Source organism: Diplotaxodon limnothrissa, linkage group LG16 (genome assembly GCF_057381915.1).
Source record: "Diplotaxodon limnothrissa isolate DT_005_m linkage group LG16, D_limnothrissa_male_GT1.1, whole genome shotgun sequence".
NCBI classification, from domain to species: domain Eukaryota; kingdom Metazoa; phylum Chordata; class Actinopteri; order Cichliformes; family Cichlidae; genus Diplotaxodon; species Diplotaxodon limnothrissa.
This window is the reverse complement of record NC_140611.1, coordinates 2,041,481-2,052,468: the sequence shown is the minus strand read 5'-3', so window position 1 is coordinate 2,052,468 and position 10,988 is coordinate 2,041,481. Positions and strand designations below refer to the sequence as shown.

The window sequence follows — 10,988 nt, the reverse complement described above, 5'->3', positions numbered from 1 at the left end:
CACAGCTGATCATCCTCCTCCTGTGCCGCTCCACTGCTCAACAATCTGCACAATACCGAAGCCACGAGGCAAAGAAGCATATAGCAGCCCCCCTTTACCACTCACAGCACAATGCCCGGGCACAGAGAGGGTGTACATGAATATAAACATGTAATAATACGCTACTGTGACTGTTTTCAACAAAGAAAATGCTAGTGTAAATATGATCACATGTTCGATGATTAAAACAGTCTATTATTGCTGTATTTAACTGGATCAGCGCAGGTTAGCTGCACACCTCACCTGTGCAGGGTGACAGTGTTGTGTAGTTAACGGCTGAAGAAGTTGGGCTGATGAAAGTAAAAAATATTTGGCTACTGTAGTTGTGGGTGTTTTTAATTTGAATATGCAAAGTGAACCTTTATATACATTTTCTCCCATCATAGTTAATAAACTGTAATTTAACAAAGTAAAAGCATTTTGCACTTTTACACTAATAACCACAGTCAGGAAATAAATGGTCTGATTTTCGTTCTTTGGTTATTTCTGCAGGTAAAAATAATTTACATTAACTGTTAAGGGTCAAGGATCTACTTTTTTATTTGATGAACATCTGAACAATTACACTGAACATGAAACCGACCAGGAGATATTCAGAGAGTCTCAGTGGCCCGTTAACGTGCACAAAGAAAGCACAACAGTGAAAACATGTATCTGGTTTTATTTTCCTTTGTCTCTCTGAGGCGACGTCAGCAGGTCCTGCTCCGGGACCTCTCAGCTTCCTTTCAGCCAACACACCTGTTCCTGATTGGCTCATTCCTGGTCGGTTCTTAAGGATCAGCTCAAGCTGCCATTCTCCGCTACGCTGTCACAAACAGTGCGGTAATCAGGCTCCATTCTTGTGATGCCTCCCCGAGCAACCTTCCTTTTCTCTCTGCCTCTCAGTCGCCTGCATTTTTACCTGAAGACTTCCTCTTGTGTTCAGTGCTGACAGAAAATTGCCAGCTTCAAGAAAAGTATTTGGATTCACTCACCTTCCAAGACTCACGTACCTGTCCACTCCCACCATCACCTGTAAAACACTGATCTAGCCTCCCTGCTGCCACTTTCACGTTTTGATGAAGTGTGGACTCCTAACTTGTCCTCTCTGACAGACACTGAGCCAGGAACCCGGGCGTCGCACTACAAGGTGTTTGGCAATAAACTCTGTTAAACTGAGTCCATAGTATATCAGTTCCTACACAGGTTATGACAAAATCAGGACAATAACTGAAAAAAAGGTTATTTTGACAATGCCAAATATAAAACAATACATTTCCACAACCATGGCCTGCATTTACAATTTTACCACAAAGTGCTTAGAACAGGCACTGTGCAGTTTGTGTGTTTCCCTACAAACAGTGCAGACGTGCTCCTGCGCAGCCCCCAACCACTAAACTGAACCCTGTTTGGGTTGCAGTGTCAGCCATCATGTCCTCATGTCCTCATGTCCATTTTGTCTTTAATTATATGATTAGTATCAAATAACTGTGGCAGATTTTAATGGTACTGCAGTTCAGTCCATACTTGTATCTGCAGAAAGTGTCACAACCTGGTAGTAGGAACTCAAGCGCAGAGCCGTAGGCGTCTCCAAAAAACAGTTTATTCACAGCACCAGTGCACGATATATACAGTGAAGGGGAATCCAAACTCCAGGGAATCACGGGGAAGCTCTCTCACACTCGCTCACGTCTTCTTGCCCAAACTCACACACGTTCACACGACTGGGGGGTCACAGGTACGGGGAGGAATCACAGGTTCACAAGAGCTGGGAGAAACACTAACGTCTGTAGTACAATCATCCAGCGACGAGAGGATCTGTGTTCCAGCCTCAAATAGTGCTCCAGGTGATGACCGCTGATTGTTGACAGGTGTGTGGGCCAAGGGCGGAGCCCACAGTGAGCTCCGCCCAGGCAGAGAGAGAGAAAACCAAGCAGCACATGCAGCCTCGTGGGGCCGGCCGGGCCGGCGCGGAGACCGTGACAGAAAGACTACAGCTGAGCAGAAATCACGTGCACGTGTGTTTGCTAGCGTCTGCGTTCGGTTGTTTTTTCTGCTTTTTCTAATAATGGTTGTTTTTGTGATTCAGTGGCGTCACTAAATATGCAGAGCTGCTCCTAAAACTGCAGGTACTTGGAACAGACCGTGGAGTAAACATGTGAACATATATAAGTATTAATCTTCTGTTCCAAAGATTTTTTAAGTAGCATTATGTTCCTCCTTCTATTTTAACTGCACTCACTAGCTCAGTGACTCAGTCTTTGAAACTGCAACTAAATCCAGAGTATTGGCTTGAAATCTCATTGACACCTGAGCCTTTGCTGGAGAATGCAGCTCGCTAAGAGGGTCCTTATCTTTGTTCCCAAACCTCCCTCACAAGCTACAACAGCTCCTGTTGACTTAGTGTTATCCTCCCAGGACACACAGGTCTCTAAGCTCTCGCGGTTTGGAGGAAACAAGATAAAAATGCAGCATGAGAATCAACAATGAAAAACTTCTCTGGCTATGTGCAGAGAGCTGTTGATTTCATACTGTTACCGCTTGCTTTAACTGCATTCTCATCGGTAAATGTGATTCATGTGCTACGATATTAAAAAAAATACCAGGAGCTACACACTTACAGAAACATGAAATAATTCAAATGCTCCCATTTTCTTTATGTGTTGTTCTTAATCTAAACAGTGGTGCTGAAAGCCTGCCCATAAACCACGGACAGACCCACAGAGATGATCACTTGGATTTTGGCTGCTGCCGCATCAGGTCTTGAAGCCAAGACTAACTTGGAGTAGAGGGTGGAAAACGACGTTATTGACTAACAATGGCGAGCTTGGTTAGCGAGCTGCAGCCATAAACTGCTAATGCTAGGTAAGCAAATCATTCTTTAAAACTAAAACCCTCCATCACATATGAAGTCAGTTTAAAGAGTTTGAGGGAGCAGCAGCAGGTTCAGTGACTCAGATTAACACCATGACACGTAGCAGATGTCTGCTGCTTTGGTACAGCTTTGCATGACAATCAATGTCTGTAAGTCCAACGAGTATGAAAATGGATGACATCAAAAATAAACGCCTCTCCGCTGCTACGAAGGACAAACACTGCCTACACCTGTTGATGCTGTAAAGCTTTTAGAGCCAGGCTGAAGTGAACAGCAACTGTTGTCATGTCCATGTTATCCTCATTTTCAGCTCAAAAATGTATTAGTTACTATGTGATCATTTATAGCTTCACGACTGAAACCAGTCTAAAGCAGTGGGCTGTGGTGACTTCTAGACTTGACACTGCCAGCACTGGTTTCTGTCCCGATGGAAGGCCTCTGATGTGCACGCTACACTCAGAGACTTTGATTCTGTTCCTTTGTTGCCCTTTGTTGGTATGGATGCATGTTTTTCTAGTTTAAAGAAAGAAAATACAAATTGAATGTCTCTTTGCTGCTGCTCATCATCAAAAGTCCACAGAGAAAAAGTAATGACAGAAAAATGAGGATACTGCATTGGCCTCCAGGTCAAATCAGTTTTTTAGCTACTAAAATATAAAACCAGGATGTTCTCCTTCACTACATCCATGTGTCTTCTTTGTGGTATTCCTATTGTCCTCCTGGCTGGAAGCTCCACATTCAACATCCTTTGTCTAGTATTCCTCTGGACACGTCCAAACTATCTAAGCCTCGTCTCTCTAACGCCGTCCGCAGACCTCTCAAACCGAGCGCTCCCTCTCTTCATTTTGGGTCACCCCTAATGAGAACCTAGCCGGTGTCCCTACTACGTTGAAAACCTTCCCTTTTCGCTCTTGCAGTTATTCTCCTGTAAAAATCACCCCTCACACCCGTCTCACCCACTCCACTCTTGCTGCAGTCCTTTCTTCATCTCTCTTGTGCGCTGTCCATTGCTTTGGGTGTGTCCTCTGTCTCGGTCGTTGTGTCCTTGGACTTCACCCGTTGCCTACTGGTGGTGGTGGTCAGAGGGCCCGGTGGCGCCAGTGTCCGGCAGCCTCGCCTCTGTCAGTGCGCCCCAGGGCGGCTGTGGCTACAACGTAGCTGCCATCACCAGTGTGTGGATGGGTGGATGTGTAAAGTGCTTTGGGGTCCTTAGGACCAAGTAAAGCGCTATATAAATACAGGCCATTTACATCTCCCTCCCTTTACTAAAGCACATCGGCAGCTCTCTCCTGTTACCAGTCATAGTTCGTTCACACTCCTGCCTTTCCCTCTCTCCTGGTGCCTTCCTCTTTTCTTCTTATATTGTCTTTGGCTGACAGATACACAGTTTTACTCACACCCTGTTGGCCACCAGCAATGGAAATGGTCATTATTAACCAAGGCCCTGAACAATCTGGTGTGAAAATCTCATTCTTGATGACCTGCCAGAGCATTGGGCTGCATGCCCTCCTTGCCAACCCCACAGTATAGCTGCTAATAAAAGAGATCTCCCAACACATGACACCGGTTGCATTTTAGGACTAACAGGGGGAAGATTAACATGACACAAGGCTGTGCAGGATGAACGTCAGCCCTCGGAGGCCCACAGTCATTTTGTCTTGGCCACATGGCTCAACTTTCCATGCCAATGGGCTGATTGTACAGCAGTTTTAAGTTTCAAGCATGTCTTTCCCGTATTCATTAAATCTGTCAAGGTGAAAATGCCAGACACTGTTTCTGTGTAGACTGGGCGCCCTTAATTGGTCTCTACAGGAATCAGAGAGTTTTCAGTGTCTGAGGGACTGGCACTTGGAGCTGGGCTGATGACAGTGATGATGATAATAACAATATTAATAAGACAATAAACTGACAGGTAGTGTTGCTCTGCCACTCATGTGTGAATTAGACAAAAGAAACCCACAGCCTGTTCCTACTCAGACTGCCCTCTGTGTCGAGCTCTGACAGCCACTACACACAAGTTCAGTCCCCAAGATAAAAAAAGGTGTCTGACTCCTTGGACTCTCCTCTCAGCCACAACACTGATGGGCTCCTACACAATGTGAGCTGACAGAAACATGAGGCAGGCTGGTGAGAGGAGAGGAGGGTGAGTAATGTCACCTGCCTGGAGACTTTTGGCTCCCCACAGAACATGCCTCGGTGTGCAGGTGAAAAACAACGAGCTTCTTTTTACACACCACATCTTAACAAACAGACGCATATATGAAAGCTGAAGGAGCCCCTAACAAGCAGACTGCTAAAACTTCAGTATCATTTATTCATTTTATTATCATGTGGAAGAAAGGGGTCTAATGATAACATGGCAAAGACATTGATGGAAAACATATTTACAGACAAAGGTAGATGTTACAGTTAGCCAGCAATTCACTGTTATTACACAACATGACCCCGACATGTGAACACTCGTTCTTGTTCACATAATTCTCTGTGTTTTGATGGTAAGGCCTTCACCTTTGCCTTTCTGTGTAGCGTTTGCATGCTCGCCCTGTGCTTGTGTGGGTTTGCTCTTGCTTGACCTCAGCAGAGACGTTCACATTGAAGAAGCAGCTTTAAGAACCCTTAAAGAGCTCCGCCTCTGCCCGTGCTTAAGCCAGATACTTGCAGCTATCTATACTGCCAAGGCCTTGTCTTCTTTGGAAGTGATGCAGTGAAAGCTAAATTTGCTGGAAAGTGTTCAAAAAAGGGCCCTCAGGATGATCACCAGAAGCAGCGCCACACTACTGCAACTCCTGGCTCTTCAAAGGAGGGAACAGGCAGCTATTCAGCTGCTCAAAGACATGATACACACATAACATCCACTTCATGTCTTGCTCTCACAGTCAAGAGCAGATAATATAAAAAGACAAAGATATTACACACACACACAGTGTAGAACAAACAGGCTGAGAGCAGCAACCCTGCCTACAGCAATCCATCAGATGGTGCAACACAGAGTAGAAACACACAACAAATGGATAGCCTGGCAGAGATGGATAGATGTCTGTATGTGCCCGTTGTCTCTTCATGAGTAAGTGCATGGATGCACAGGGTAGGCTTGCCTCTAAACAAACAACAAGAAAATCTTACAGATGTTTTCTACTGGATTTAGGACTCTCTAATCATGGTTACTAAGATAAGATAAGATAAGATAAGATAACCTTTATTAGTCCCACACGTGGGAAATTTGTTTTGTCACAGCAGGAAGTGGACAGTGCAAAAGTTATGAGGCAAAAATTAGAATACAATAAGAATAAATACAGTACACAGCTGTACAGAATAGAATAAAATAAAATAAATATACAATAAGATAAAAATAGAATACAAATACAAATACTATATACAACTGAGTAAAAATACAACGATGACAGAAAGGATTATTGCACTTAGTATTATTGCATATGTATGGATGTGTGTGCTTGATCAGTTAAAGTCTTTATTATGGAGTCTGACAGCAGTGGGGAGGAAAGACCTGCGAAATCTCTCCGTCCCACACCGTGGGTGCCGCAGTCTCCCACTGAAGGAGCTGCTCAGTGCTGTTACGTCCTCTGACCTTCTGGCCTCTTCCTGGAACAGAGTTGCTCTCTTTCCCTCCCTCTCTGTTCCAGGTGACCACACCTGATTGCCACAGCTGAGCAGCATCATGACCCTTTGTGGAACAGCATATATAGCTCCAGCAAAGGCTTTCCTCTCTCTTTTGGCTACGAGCACTGAGAAGTGTGTGCCTGCTATTAGTGGTGTTTTGCTTTAGTTACTGTTGGAAGCCAAACGTGGCCTAGCTTGTGTCCTGTTTGCTACTCACGGTGCTTGGCAGACGTTTGGTGGGGGCTTCTGTGCCATTTCTTTTTTAATGTAAACCTCTTCTCCTGTTTTTTGCAGAGCAAGGGAGCTGAGGCATTGTACCTTTCCTTTGGTTTCACTTTACAGTGTTTACTTTTCTTTCCAGGAAGAGTGGAATAGTGGGGTTTACTGGTTTGGCTTTGGAGACCCAGAAGATGGATTTGTTTACTGTTTCCCTCCTACTTAAGTTAACGCTGTAAGGTCATTTTAAATAGTGTGTAAAGTTTATAAAATAAATATTTGATGTACAATTTATTCTTTGTAGTGTCAGCTTGTGTACAGCTTGTGCTATTGCCCTTGTCGTGTTACATCCCCCCCCCAACAATCACAAACAGTGAAAATTTGCCATCTTACAATGTGATTGCAGCCATTCCCCAACTCTCTGTGAATGGGACTCATGGATATTGATCAGTGGTTGTTGATCAATGGTCATGAGAATTTGCATAATTAAGATGAAGGAACTGACCTCCCGGCCCATTGTTCCTTCAGTGGGCTGGTTTCAGTCATTATGCAAATGTCCTGTTTATAAGATTGAAGGTAAGATGGCGGACTACAGGAACCACCTGAGATTCAGCCTCAGATGCCGACAAAACAGGATTACTCCTAAAAGTCTGCAAATGAGCTCTTCAGTTAAAGGCTTCCAGGCAACAAAAATCCTCCAGAACGCACAGCATCAGTTGCTTAACGGGTGAGGCAAACAGATTTTACCATCGACATGGTAAAATCTCAAGAGGAGACAGAGACTGACAATGCTTTTAGATGAGAGTACTCTTAAAAAGGTGTTTGACTTTACTTATTAGACTCGTCTAGCACAGCACAAGAAGTCTAAGACCAGGCAACAAAGGAAGTTTGACTTACTTGTTGTACGTCGGAAACCACAGCAATATACAGAGAGTGTCCTCAGCGGCCAGAAGAGACAAGGATGCGACACGGAGGATGTGGACAAGTGGGTGAAGAATTTGTCTGACAGACAGCTTACCCAAACAGAGAAAAACATCCTTGCTAAAGGGTTGAATTTTGCTGTCACACCGAGACAAATCCCGCTAGTGGAGCTGATCACAGCCACAGAAACAGCAATTCCAAACAACAATATTGCAGAAGTGGAAGCAGAGCAATTACGGACAAAAGTTTCAGCCTGTCTCAGCAATGCAAAGCCCCCAGCATCCAACATCACCATGGAGGAGAGGAAGGCACTCACATCACTTAGTGATGACAACAACATTATCATCCTGCTGGCAGACAAGGGTAGATGCACAGTATTGCTAAACCAGAAAGACTATCATGAGAAGATTTTGTCACTACTCAGTGATGAAAATACTTATGAGCCCCTGAAACGAGGCCCAGGAAGTGGTTACAGGAAGAGGGTGATAGACTGTCTGAAGCAGTTAAACCAAGACAAGGCTATTGACCGGACCTCATACCACAGGCTGTACCCAGGGGAGTCTACACCAAGTCTGTATGGTTTACCAAAGATACATAAACAGGGTGCACCTTTAAGACAGATTGTCTGCATGATCAACTCGGTCACCTATAACATCTCCAAGCTTCTGGCTTTGATCTTCAACCCGCTGGTGGGCAGCTCTGAACACCACATCCAGAACACCCTGGATTTTGTTGAGAAGGTGAGAGATGTCATTATGGAGGCAGATGAAACCATGGTCTCGTACGGCGTTACATCTCTCTTCACTTGCATCCCAGTCACAGAAGCGTTGGAGGTAGTGTGTAAGAGATTACAGGACCACTCTCAGCACCGACCACGTGTGTTTGAACTGTGTCTTGATTCCACCTACTTCACATACAAGGGTCAGTTCTACAGGCAGAAACATGGGTGTGCCATGGGCTCCCCAGTTTCACCCATCATGGCCAATTTGTACATGGAAGAAGTGGAAAAGAGGGCTTTGCTCTCCTATCCTGGAACACCACCAAGGCATGGGTTCAGATGTACAACGCATCCACTTAACACACTGTTTGCTGCTACAGCTACACATGTTTCTTTTCCAACTATTTATTTATAAGTGACTTATGTATGTATGTATGTATGTATGTATGTATGTATATATATGTATATATTGTACTATTCTTAGTTAGCGTATTGTCTGTCTTGTCTTAATGTTGGTTTAAAATGGAGCACTGTAACAAAAATAATTTCCCCCAGGGATCAATAAAGTATTCTGATTCTGATTCTGATATGTGGATGACACCTGGGTGAAAATCAAATCTCAGGACGTACCACAATTCATAGATCACATTAACTCGGTGGACCAACACATCAAATTCACCAGGGAGGATATGAAAAGTGGCAGGTTAGCCTTCTTAGACTGTGAGATTTCCATCAGTAATGGAGGACATCTAAAAGCTGACGTGTACCGGAAACCTACACATACGGATCAGTATCTAAGGTTTGACTCTCATCATCCACTGGAGCACAAACTGGGCGTCATCAGGACGCTATAACACAGAGGGAACACCATCCCCACAGACACAGCAGCCAGGGAGGCAGAAGAACATCAAGAAGGCTCTGAGTAAATGTGGTTATCCCAGCTGGACTTTTGTCAGAGCTGGAAAAGCACCTAAAGAAAGCTCCAGCCGATCCAGGAGAGAAGGACAACCGCTGCCTAAGCAAAAACCTGCAGTGATCCCATATGTGTCAGGAGTATCGGAGCAGCTGAGACACATTTTTTCTAAACACCAGGTCTCTGTGGCTTTTAAACCCCAAAACACGCTGCGCCAAAAACTGATCCACCACCAGGATCGGGTCCCCCGACACAAACAGAGTAACATAGTGTACGCTGTTAAGTGCCAGGAGGATTGGCAGGATTTATACATCGGGGAAACCAAACAACCTCTGACTAAGAGGATGGCACAACACAGAAGAGCCACCTCGTCAGGCCAGGACTCTGCAGTCTATTCACACCTACAGGCCAGTGGACACTCTTTCAAGGATGAGGATGTTCACATCCTGGACAGGGAGGAACGCTGGTTTGAATGCAGCCATTTACGTGAAAAGGGAAAGACCATCTCGGAATCGAGGAGGGGGCCTAAGGGTACATCTGTCACCATCTTACAATGCTGTGATTGCAGCCATTCCCCAACTCTCTGTGAATGGGACTCATGACCATTGATCAGTGGTTGTTGATCATTGGTCATGAGAATTTGCATAATTACGATTAAGGAACTGACCTCCCAGCCCAGTTGTTCCTTCAGTGGGCTGGTTTCAGTCGTTATGCAGATGTTCTGTTTATAAGATTGCAACCTGCAGCTGAGACTGAAGACGTCACCTGATGATGACGAAACGTTTCTCCCGCAAAACGCTACGTCCAGATGAACAGAAACAACTTTTGGAGAGTGAAAATTAAAGTTGTTCTGTACGACAACAATACATTGAACCATTCAACATCATCTGAGGTCTACACTGTGTGAGTACAAGGAAATAATTATTATAATATGATGTGTTAAATTTGTTTAGATCAGAGGAATAAGGAGGGATTGGTCTGTGTTTCAGTTTGGCTTAGCTGTAGCCTGAGAGTGTAATTGTTTAGAGAGAAAGGAATTTATGGACACTGGGGGTCTGCCTGCCTGCCAGGAGACAGGAAGCTACAGTTGGGGGTTGCTGATGCTGATGCTTGTACCTTTAATAAAAACTCATAATTGTTATAAACTTAGAAGTAGGTTTGCAGGAGACTCTCCACATGCTTATCTGTAAATGTAAGACAACAAGAGGCCAACGACCCAGTGGATGCAGAGTGGGGGTCTCAGTGTTTGTAATATGTTAACTCTGTTTTCTATGTTGTGTAGAGGAATTTGGTGTGGCTTGGGTGAGGAGATTACTTTTATGACCCCCAGGAAGTCACGTATGCAGAGACACACACAGTGCTTTAACTGTTACGACACACCCACACCTACATGCACACTCACTCACTCACTCACTCACTCACTCACTCACTCACGTGCACTCACATAGACACACAGGCACGCGCACACGTGCTTGTGCATAAACACAGGCACAGAGCTTCCAGCACACCGTGGGGGTTTTATGATGGGGTCGCTTCTACAAAACTGTGTTTCACAGACAAAGCAGTGAAGATCTGCAGAGGGACACGTCTGCCCTTCTTAAATGACTGAGTCGGTGCCGTCTCTGGATGAGGAGGAATAAAAAGAACCAGGGTGAAACTGATTTCGCAACAACTGTGAGTCACTTTGTTTCAAATGAGGACATCTTAGA

General features: G+C 44.7%; 1 pseudogene; it reads left to right on the top strand.

Moving 5' to 3' along the window:
- Positions 1–7,308: 7,308 nt before the first annotated feature.
- Positions 7,309–9,888, top strand: LOC146615556 (uncharacterized; annotated as a pseudogene).
- Positions 9,889–10,988: the final 1,100 nt, after the last annotated feature.